Genomic DNA, 10,969 nt, shown 5'->3' on the forward strand with positions numbered 1-10,969 from the left:
TGCTGGCGCTCCACTTGAACTTGCTCCTTGACCCCCCCCCCCCCCCCCCCATGACAGATTCGGATGCTTCCTCCACGCTGGGTTATAAGAATTTGAGTATGGTTTGTTGTGGCGGTTGAAATTCTGGTTACCCACATAAAAAACCGCAGCTTGGATTTCAAGGACAGTTCTCAAACGTGTGCCCATCTCCACAATAAACACATGAGATGTCTCCACTTTGAATGGCAGCAGCTGGCTGAATGTTTCCTCCCAAACTCAGATTCTTTAAAATGTTGGTCATTGAGGCCATTTGAGTTGTTAAAGCCGTTAAGGCATCTACTTCAAGAACTCCCACCACCTTTCTACTTGTAGGAGCTCTAGTGTTGGACCATTGATAATTGTTGCTTGCAATTCTTTCCAAAATCTCAAATGGTTCGTTGTAAGACTTGGAAAGAATGACACCATTGGCTGAGGCGTCTAATACCATCCGAGAGGCTGCATTGAGACCATTGTAGAACGTCTCCATTTGTATACAGTGTGGTATGCCGTGGTGTGGACATTTTCTCAAAAGCTCTTTAAATCTTTCCCATGCATCACTAGTGGACTCGTCTTCAAGCTGCTGAAAAGACATAATTTCGCTTCTGAACTTTGCATTTCTGGTGGGAGGGAAGTATTTTCTTAGAAATTTCTCAGCCAAGTCATTCCAATTTGCAACAGAATCGGGAGGAAGGGTGTTGAGCCATGATCTAGCTCGGTCCCTTAAAGAGAACGGGAATAACTTCAGCCTTAACGCCTCTTCACTTACTCCTTGAAGCTTAAAAGAATCTCTCACCTCCAAAAATGAACGAAGGTGGAGATGAGGATCTTCCGTTGGCATCCCACTAAACTGCCCCATGGTTTGGAGCATTTGAAACATAACCGACTTGAGCTCAAATTGAGGTGCTTGTATTTCGGGCCTCACAATGCCTGGATTAAGCTCATTAAACATGGGGGTAGCGTATTCCCGTATTGCTCTGGCTCTATCATCCGCCAAAACAATAGGATTAATTACATTCTGGGCATCCCCTTCGTCATCAACATGTTCAGCTATAGTGCCTCGGCTTTTAGCCTTTTGAGCCTTTCTCCTTTTTCTGAAAGTAAGTTCAATCTCGGGGTCAATAGGAGCAAGTTCAAATTTGTCTTGTTTGTTCATGCACTAGATGAAACCTGAAAGTATACAGCCAGAACAAACAGATTTAAAAACAAACAGAAATAAATTGCAAAATAGCTGATAATACAAAATTTTAATTTTCAATCCTCGGCAACGGCGCCAAAAACTTGTTGTGAAAATTACTCTACGCAATTAAAATGTGCAAGTGTACACAGTTGGCAATAAGTAATATAGTGATAAGTGAGTATCGTCTCCACAGGGATTTCAAATTAAACAATTGCAAAATCTACTAAATAACAATTTAAAAATAAAAGGAAACATAATTATGAAAATAAATGGAATATGAATCTAAATTTAAATGGGTACAAGTAATTTCAATTAAAATAAAACTAAGATCTCAGAAGAATTTAATTCAGGAAAAATATATGTGAATAAGTAGATCTGGATGGCTAATTCCCCCAATGTTAATCTGCCCAGTTGTTATAGCAATCGTTCAGCAATTATGCACAGAGTTAATAGATTTCACAATACGCCAGTAAGCTTTTTCCAAAACCCACTGATATAATTCCACAACTTAATTCAACACATTCCTATATTAAATCAGGTTGTAAAACACGCATTTAATCACCAAATCTCAGGTTATACAAGGTAGCAAAATATTCCTATTTCACTACTAAGAACTACCTAAACATGGCATTTCTCTTGCATCATTCAAGTTGATTCCACTAGATAGATTCTTTCCAAAATCAGATCTAGCTAGTTTAATTGTTAGTTATGGCCAGTAATCAACAATCATTAAACATTAATTTCACTTGAATGAACAAAGGCAAATTACTAAACTCATGCATTGCATTAATACTTCATCACATAGGATTCATAGCCACCCAAATCTCAAGGTGATTAGTTCATGTCTAAAATTAAGGTTACAAACCCAGGTAAAATTAATTCATCCATAGTAACACAGTTCACAGATTAGACAAATAAGTGTATACACTACAAAATGAGGAGTGTAGAAGAAAGAGATAGTATCAAGTCTTGTGCTAAGTCCTCTTCCTAGCCGTGAGCTTCTTGACCTTCCTCTTCTGTGTATATCTCTCTGTTTTTTCACTATTTTTCTCTGTACTCTCCTCCTCAATTTTTTTTGTTAGATGGTAAAAAATGGTACTACCCTTCTATTTCGGCTGGGTCTCCTCTTAGGGTCCTTTTCCTTACCCTAATTAGAAAGCCCCTTTCCATCTTTGGTCCATTTCTTCTTACCACCTCAGCCAGCTGACTTCATTCATAAAAATGGGTGCCACATAGGCGCTGAGGTAATTACTTAAGTGCAGCTGGCTTTTGTCCACGTCATCCTTCTTTTCCCAGAATTGCTACGAGTCTGGCCTACAGCATCCGAGCAGCAATGCTCCCTTTCTGTCCCCTTTTTCTTTTGATTCCTTTAATTCCCCTTGGCGCTTTGAAGGTTCCTTTCCTGAATGACAAAACACACAAATTTACATAAATATTTATAATTACTAACAACAACTCACAGACTCTAAAATGGACTCACTACTTAAAACAAAAAGGTTAAAGTTGAACAAATTTACAATTAACACACTTTCACTACTCTTTTCAACCTAAAAACAAGTTCAAAGATCACACAAATAACTCTAAATCATAGAATTATCAGGCCTATTTCTCGTGCTACAGTGAATAAATTCAATGCCCCATCCTTAGAGCCACTAGTACTGCTACCCAGGAATGTGAGAGTTGAAAGGGACAGAGAAACGGATGAGGAACCCATACTTGCCAATGATTAACAAGATGGATCAAGGGAAGCTGAGGAGGAGCGAAGAGAAGAATATCCTCAATATTTGGCACTTGAGGCCCCACCGGATCCGTACTTGGCTAGATTAGATTATATCATTCGGCAGAACCAGCATACTCACAATTATTTGGGAGAGCTTCATGATTTTCTTAGAGCTCGGGTTGATAGACAGAATGAGCTGGTTTACCGATGGTCAAACCAAGAGGTGGACTGCCAGTAATTTCCTCATCCACTACTTTGGTATCCTTTTCCAGATCCACCACCATTTTAGAAGTGATTCGCACCAGGTAAGTTTTCTTTCTTTACTTATTTTTAAACATTGGGGACAATGTTTAGTTTAAGTTTGGGGGAGGGAGCTTATTTTTTTCTGTTAGTTTTATTTTGTGTGATTTGTTTAGTTTATGATAGCGATTAGAGTTTTGTTTTAGTATGTTTAGTTCCAACATGAATAATGATTGACAACAAATGTCGATGAGAATAAAATGAATGTTATGAGTATAATTCAAAGAAAATGAAATATGAAAAAAAATATGTGTGCTTGATTGAACACTCCGTTAGCTCATTTTAGTTTAGATAACATTTGTTGAATATCTTGTCATGATGTTAAATTTATGTTTTTGATATTGATAATGCTTGCTGAAATTGGTTAGTGGAATGATGAATGGAAAGTCAAAAATTATTTTCTACGATTCTAGAACTTGTTTACTTGTTATTTTATGTGAAATAATATATCGTGTATGCTTAGGAATATGATTTAGGCTATCATTTGGATCGATTGAGCTTTTCTTGCCAACCTTAAATTACTTAATCATTTGTTTACCCTTTTGAGCCTAATCTTGTATCTTTTTGTTCTAAACCATCATTTAAGCCTAATACTTTAAACTTGGTTATATATCCGTCCCTAATATACTATGAGCATATGATTGAGAAAAAATTATGGGGATTGATGTGTAATGGGGTTTAATTGTTATTTTAGTGGGTTTAGAAAATGAAAAAAAAAGAATTAGAGAGAGTATATATATTGAAAAAAAAAAGAAAAAAATTCAATACACTCCCAATATGAATATATAGAAAAATTAAGTTTGGGGGAGTGTAGTTATTATTGAAAAAAAATAAAAATCTAAAGAAAAAAAAATAAGAAAGGGGATTATGAGACTGTATTATTATGGAAGTAAAGTTAGTGAGTTTTGGTCATGTGCTTATAGTAAAGTGAGCTTAAAAATTACTGTGTAATGACCCAACTATTTCTAAGATCTTGGACCATTATTAAATACTAAGAATCCTTCCACCTTCCAGATTCATTTTCCTGCTACTATCATCATTTAAGACTAGACATAACTACTATTTTGGGAAATATACATAAGAAATAATATAACTTTATTAAATACTCAAAATATTGTATCAAATACATAATAATATAAAATATGGCATGGTTACCCATGGTTTAAAAGAAAAACATAAACTTTAATTCAATTGTTTAGAAAAACTAAATGCGGAAAAACATGATCTAAAAGACTAAAAATAAATAACTTCATCCTCGATCGACACGCAGTCCACACATTCCATCCATCCTCAACACACAAGCCAAGCTACTAAGAATCCTTCCGCCTTCCAGATTCATTTTCCTGCATCACACTAAAAATAAAGGAATGAGCCTAATGCCCAGCAAAGGAAACCTACTAAAAACATACATCATATATCATAAGCATAAAACTACATCATAAACATAAACTATAAAACATATGACTATAAAAATATATATAATATAGGATTACAATATTAATGGCCATTAACTCATTAAAATGGCATGCGATAAACCATCTAGGTCCCCTGTCTAAAAAAATAAAATAAAATAAAATCTTAACTTCTAACTTCCTAAATCTCGTAACTATAAACTCACCTATAGTAAAATCAACATAGCTGGAGCTCTCCGATTTAGACTATCTTTATACCGTTAGAAAGCTAATTCAATTATCTACAATTTTCTAGAAATAGTATTTTTTGAAATTCATAATATAACTGAGTCAAAAATAGGTCGGAAGTTACTGTACCCTAAAGTTATGAAAAATCTATTTAATTATCTAAATAACAACCCAATCCACAAATATCTTAACTAACCATAAAATAACAAATTCTAATTCCCTAATAATCATGCTTATGACAAGTGTCATATTCTTATTGGCTTCATCTAAACCTTAGGTTATAATAAATAATACACCTAGGACCAACAATATTAATCAAACCTTATGTTATAATTAATATATTTAAACTTATAAAATTCATAACTACTGCTGCTACTGCTATTGCTACTGCTACTGCTATTGCTACTACTGCTACTACTGCTGCTACTACTACTACTACTACTACTACTACTACTACTACTACTACTACTACTACTACTACTATTACTACTACTACTACTACTAATACTACTACTACTACTACTACTACTACTACTACTACTACTACTACTGCTACTAACCTACTGCTGGTGGTGGTGGTGGTGCTGCAGTTACTACTACTACTGCTACTACTACTACCACTACTACTACTGCTACTGCTACTGCTATTGCTACTGCTACTGCTACTGCTACTGCTACTACCACTACTACTACTACTACTGCTACTGCTACTGCTACTACCACTACTACTACTGCTACTGCTACTGCTACCACTACTACTACTACTGCTACTGCTACTGCTACTGCTACTAACCTACTGGTGGTGGTGGTGGTGGTGGTGCAGTTACTACTACTACTGCTACTACTGCTACCACTACTACTACTACTACTACTACTACTACTGCTACTGCTACTGCTACTGCTACTGCTACTGCTAGTGCTACTGCTACTGCTACTGCTACTGCTACTGCTACTGCTACTGCTACTGCTACTGCTACTGCTACTGCTACTGCTACTGCTACTGCTACCACTACTACTACTACTAGTGCTACTACTACTGCTATTGCTACTACTACTGCTACTGCTATTGCTACTGCTACTGCTACTGCTACTGCTACTGCTACTACTATCTAGCTAGTTAAGTAAATATTCCGGGACTCTACAATTCTCCCCCACTAAAAAGAATTTCGTTCCCAAAATTTACTTATCAAACAATTCTGGATACCGAGTTAACATGTCTTCTTCCAACTCCCGTTGCCTCCCATTCATAACTATTACTCCATAGGAACTTGACTATTGGAAAACTCTTAGACTGTAATTCTTTCATCCTTCTATCTAGGATGCTAACCGGTCGTTCCTCGTAACTCAAGTCTTTCTGAAGTGCTATTGTATCATACTTGAGGACGTGAGATGGGTCTGAGACATATCTACGTAGCATCGAGATGTGAAATACATTGTGACTATCTGCTAAAGCTGGCGGTAGGGCTAACCTATATGCAACTGTTCCCACCTTGTCTAATATCTCAAAAGGACCTATAAACTGGGGACTAAGCTTGCCTTTCTTCCCAAACTGCTTCACACCATTCATAGGAGATATCTTTAAGAAGACTTGATCTCCGAGTTTGAATTCCACATCATGCCGCTTGGCATCCGCATAATTTTTCTTACGGCTCTAAGCAGTGAGCATACATTTTCTAATCAGTGTTACTACATCCTGAGCTTCTCTAACAGCTTCGGGTCCAAGAAGTTTCCTTTCTCCTACTTCGTCCCAATGTAATGGCGATCGACACCTCCTTCCATAGAGTAACTCATAAGGTGCCATCCCAATCGTTGACTGGTAGCTATTGTTGTAGGAGAATTCTATCAGCGACAAATACTTACTCCATGATCCTCTACTTGACACTATAGTCTTAGGGATTCCTTGCAGTCGTACTATCTCTTGAACATAAATGTATGCGTACTGATCTACTGTAAATGTAGTCTTGATAGGTAGGAAATGAGCTGACTTGGTTAGTCTATCTATTACTACCCAAGCTGAGTCGTGATGCTTACTTGTTTGTGGCAAACCTGTCACGAAATCCATCACTATGTCATCCCATTTCCATTCTAAAATGCTAAGTGGTTGCAATAAACCTGTAGGCCGTTGATGTTCTGCTTTCACTTGCTGGCATACTAAACATTTAGACACAAATTCCGCTATATCCTTCTTCATTCCTGGCCACCAATATATTGCCTTAATGTCATGAGTCATCTTTTGTCGACCTTGCTTTCACCTTAATTCCTTGATCATTCGGCACACATACCAGATTCTTATATCTTAATAACCCCTGTCTTGATATTGAGAAATCAGTGGTCTTGCCTTCTTTAACTGCATCCATATGTGCTACTAATGTGTCATCATGCCCTGGCCAATTCCGTATATCTTCTAACAGACTTGACTAGATGGACAAGTTAGCTAGTTTACCAATGACTACTTCTATTCCAGCATTAATCAGCTCCTGCTGTAGCGACTTTTCTATTCTAGCTAACGCTGCTAGACTTCCATAACTTTTCCTACTTAGCGCATCAGCAACTACGTTTTCCTTTCCTGGGTGGTATAGAATTTCATAGTCATAATCCTTTACTAGTTCTAACCACCTGTGTTGCCTCATGTTGAGCTATTTTTGCGTGAAGAAATACTTTAAGCTTTTGTGGTCTGTATAAATCTCACACCGTTCTCCATAAAGATAATGGTGCCAGATTTTCAATGCAAGCACCATCGCTGCCAACTCCATGTCGTGTGTTGGATAGCGTTGCTTGTATTCCTTCAGCTGCCTTGAGGCGTAGGCTATTACCTTGTCATTCTGCATCAGCACACCACCCAACCCTTTGTGATGCATCGCAGTAGACTACAAACTTATCATTGGGTGTCGGTACACAATGTACTGGTGCTGAGCATAGCTTATCCTTAAGCAACTAGAAGCTCTCTTCACACTTATTCGTCCAGTTGAACCTTTGCTATTTTCGGGTCAGGTTAGTAAACGGAGTAGCTATCTTACAAAAGCCCTCTACGAACCTCCAATAATAACCTGCTAGTCCTAGAAAACTTCTTACCTCTGATGCATTCTTTGGTCTTGGCCAATCCTTTACAGCCTCTGCCTTAGATGGGTCTACTGCAACTCCTTCCTTGGATCCTATGTGCCCGAGAAACGCTACTTGTGATAGCCAAAATTCACACTTCTTGACTTTGGCATTAAGTTGATTCTCCTTTAGTCATAACAAGATCAACCTTAAATATTCCTCATGTTCGACTTCGTCCTTTGAGTACACCAAGATATCGTCAATGAACACTACGACGAATTCGTCCAAATAATCCATAAAGACCCTATTCATTAAATCCATAAGCGCGGCTGGAGCGTTGATAAGATCAAAAGACACAACTAGAAACTCGTAACGTCCACAACGAGTTCTAAAAGCCGTCTTGGTATTATCCTCTTCCCGTACTTTGAGTTGGTGATACCCGAACCGTAGATCAATCTAAAAAAAGCGGTTTCCCCTCAGAGTTGATCAAACAAGTCGTCAATTCAGGGTAGCGGGTACTTATTCTTAATTGTCACCTTATTCAGCTCGCGATAATCTACACACATCTGCATACTCTCGTCCTTCTTCTTCACAAATAGAACTGGTGCTCCCCATGGCGAATGGCTCAGTCTAATGAAATCCAAGTCTAAGAGTTCTTGTATCTGCGTCTTTAACTCCTTGAGTTCAATAGGTTCCATTTGGTATGGGGCCTTGGAAATAGGCTCGGTGCTCGGTACTAGTTCAATTGTGAAGTCTATCTCCCGTGTCGGCAGCAATCCTGCTAGGTGTCAGGAAATACCTCTGGGAATTCCTTTACAATGTGGACGTCTCCAAATTTTAGTGGTGTTCCCTTTATCACATCCGTAACGTTGGCTAAGAATGCGTGACATCCTTTTTCTATCATCCTCTGAGCTTTGAGAGATGAAATAAGCAGCGTACATAGTCCTAATTTTTTTCCCCATATAGCATAGTCTTAGGCCGTCAGGAGTTTCAAACGTTACTTGCTTACATCTGCTATCGATGGTTGCACCATGCCTTGCTAGCCCGTCCATGCCTAATATCATATTGAAGTCTTTGATCTCTAGTTCTATCAGGTCCCTTTCTAGTTCTACGTCCTCAATTTTGATCGGTACGCCTCGTACTATCCGTGATGATAGGACTATTCTACCCGAAGGCAACTATGTCACAAACCCAGTTCTATAAGGTTTGTCTAATTTCTCTATCATTCCTTAGCGAGATATATGAGTATATTGCTCCCGAATCAAATAATACAGAACAGACATTATTGAGGATAGAAACCTAACCTGTAGCCAACTTATTGCTAGCATAAACTTCTCCTTGGGTTAAGGAAAATATCCTGGCAGGAACCATTGTATTGTCCATTTTCTCCTCTGGCTTAAGCTAAGGACAATCTCTCTTCCGGTGTCCTTCTTGACCACAGTTGTAGCATCCTTTGGTGTTTGCCCGACATTCACCAGGATGTTTCTTTTGGCACTTAGCACATTGCGGGTATTCTACATAACCCGGCCTATTATCTCCATTGTTTTTCCATGCCCTTTTATCACCATTGGCCTGCTTATCATCAAGATGCCTTCTCTTCTTACCATTACTATTGCTATGATGACGGCTATTGTTGTGGTTGTTCTGACCATTCTGGGGTTGACCCTGCTGCTTAGGTTTAGGCTTATTGACCTCTTCTTTACTAACATTCACCTGAAGTCTTTCCACTTCTATTGCCGTTTCTACAACATCAACATAAGTAGTATTTCCCCGGTTTGCTAGCTTAACCCCTAACTCAATATTTTGTCTAAGTCTTCTAATGAACTTGGTCACCCTCAGAAAATCAGTTGGAACCAATTCTAGTGCAAACTTGGCTAATCTGTCGAACTGCCGAGCATATTCTACTACCATTAAGTTTCCCTACTTCAGACTAGCGAACTCCTCGACCCTTGTAGCGATGACTGCCGAGTTGTAGTACTTCTTGTGGAACAGTTCCACAAATCTTGTCCATGACATGGTGGCGATATCGTGAGTCTGCTGAACTAAGTCCCACCATATTCTAGCATCCTTCTTAAGTAGAGACGAAACACAGGATATGCGATCCGCGTTGCCGAGATTCATATGTGCTAGGATCGGCTCTACATTTATGAGCCATTCTTCTGCCTCAAAGGGGTCTGTTGTCCCTTCAAAGTTTGGAGCATGTTGCTTACGAAACCGCTCATAGATTGGCTCCATGTGCTGAGCTGGGTATGGAACATAGTTCGCCATTGGCCATCCCCCATAGTGAGCCATTTGCTGAGGCTGTGGTTGCAGCTGAGTCTGTTGTCATTGTAGCAGCTCTTCCACTTGTTGTCGTAGCCAGACAATTTCTGCGGTGATGTCCATCAGCGGCGGCGGTGTTGGCGCACTTTGAGTAGCAGTAGTTGTAGGAGACGCTTCTTTTCTATGAACTAGAAGGGCTTCATTGCTCTCAGGAGCGGCGTTGGAGACATTAGCGTTTGTGCATGCAGACCTTCTGAGCGACATCTTCAGCAAAGTTCTAATAGATGAGAAATCATATTAGAACTTACCCTAATAGGCTCTAAGGCAAAAACTTAATCTAAACAAACATAACTCAGACCTATTAATTTATGACTTCTTATGAAAAAATAATGTGAGCTTTTTTATAATCAGGGTGTGTTTCTAAACTTTAGAAAAATAAGCCATCTTTATTATTTTCTAAGTGTGTTTCTAATTATCCTATATGACTTAATTCTCATGCTCGAAACTCGTCGTTGTTCCAAAGTTAACAATATTGAGGGAGGGCTGGAATCAGTAAAATCGTTCCCACTACTATGGCTCCCTAACTCTTAATATAGAACCTAGTCCATTGATTTTTATCCACCCTCATCGAACTTGGTCATTATTTATTAAATTTATTATTTATTATGATTGTAAGAGAAAATGAAACTCATACATGTCATTCAAAAATAACAATGATATTAATTTGAAAACAAGTTTTCACTATATACAATCATAAATGCAAAGATAATAAATAAAATAAATAACGAAAAAAATAAACTAATTTACAAATAT

The 10,969-nt window shown here is 38.2% G+C and overlaps 1 non-coding gene across 1 annotated transcript; it reads left to right on the forward strand.

Moving 5' to 3' along the window:
- The first annotated feature begins 521 nt into the window (after positions 1–521).
- On the forward strand, positions 522–628 carry LOC133833565 (small nucleolar RNA R71). Its single transcript, XR_009892939.1, has one exon. It is a non-coding gene; the product is annotated as a small nucleolar RNA R71 (small nucleolar RNA).
- Positions 629–10,969: the final 10,341 nt, after the last annotated feature.

Source organism: Humulus lupulus, chromosome 4 (assembly GCF_963169125.1).
Source record: "Humulus lupulus chromosome 4, drHumLupu1.1, whole genome shotgun sequence".
In the NCBI taxonomy this organism is placed as follows: Eukaryota; Viridiplantae; Streptophyta; class Magnoliopsida; order Rosales; family Cannabaceae; genus Humulus; species Humulus lupulus.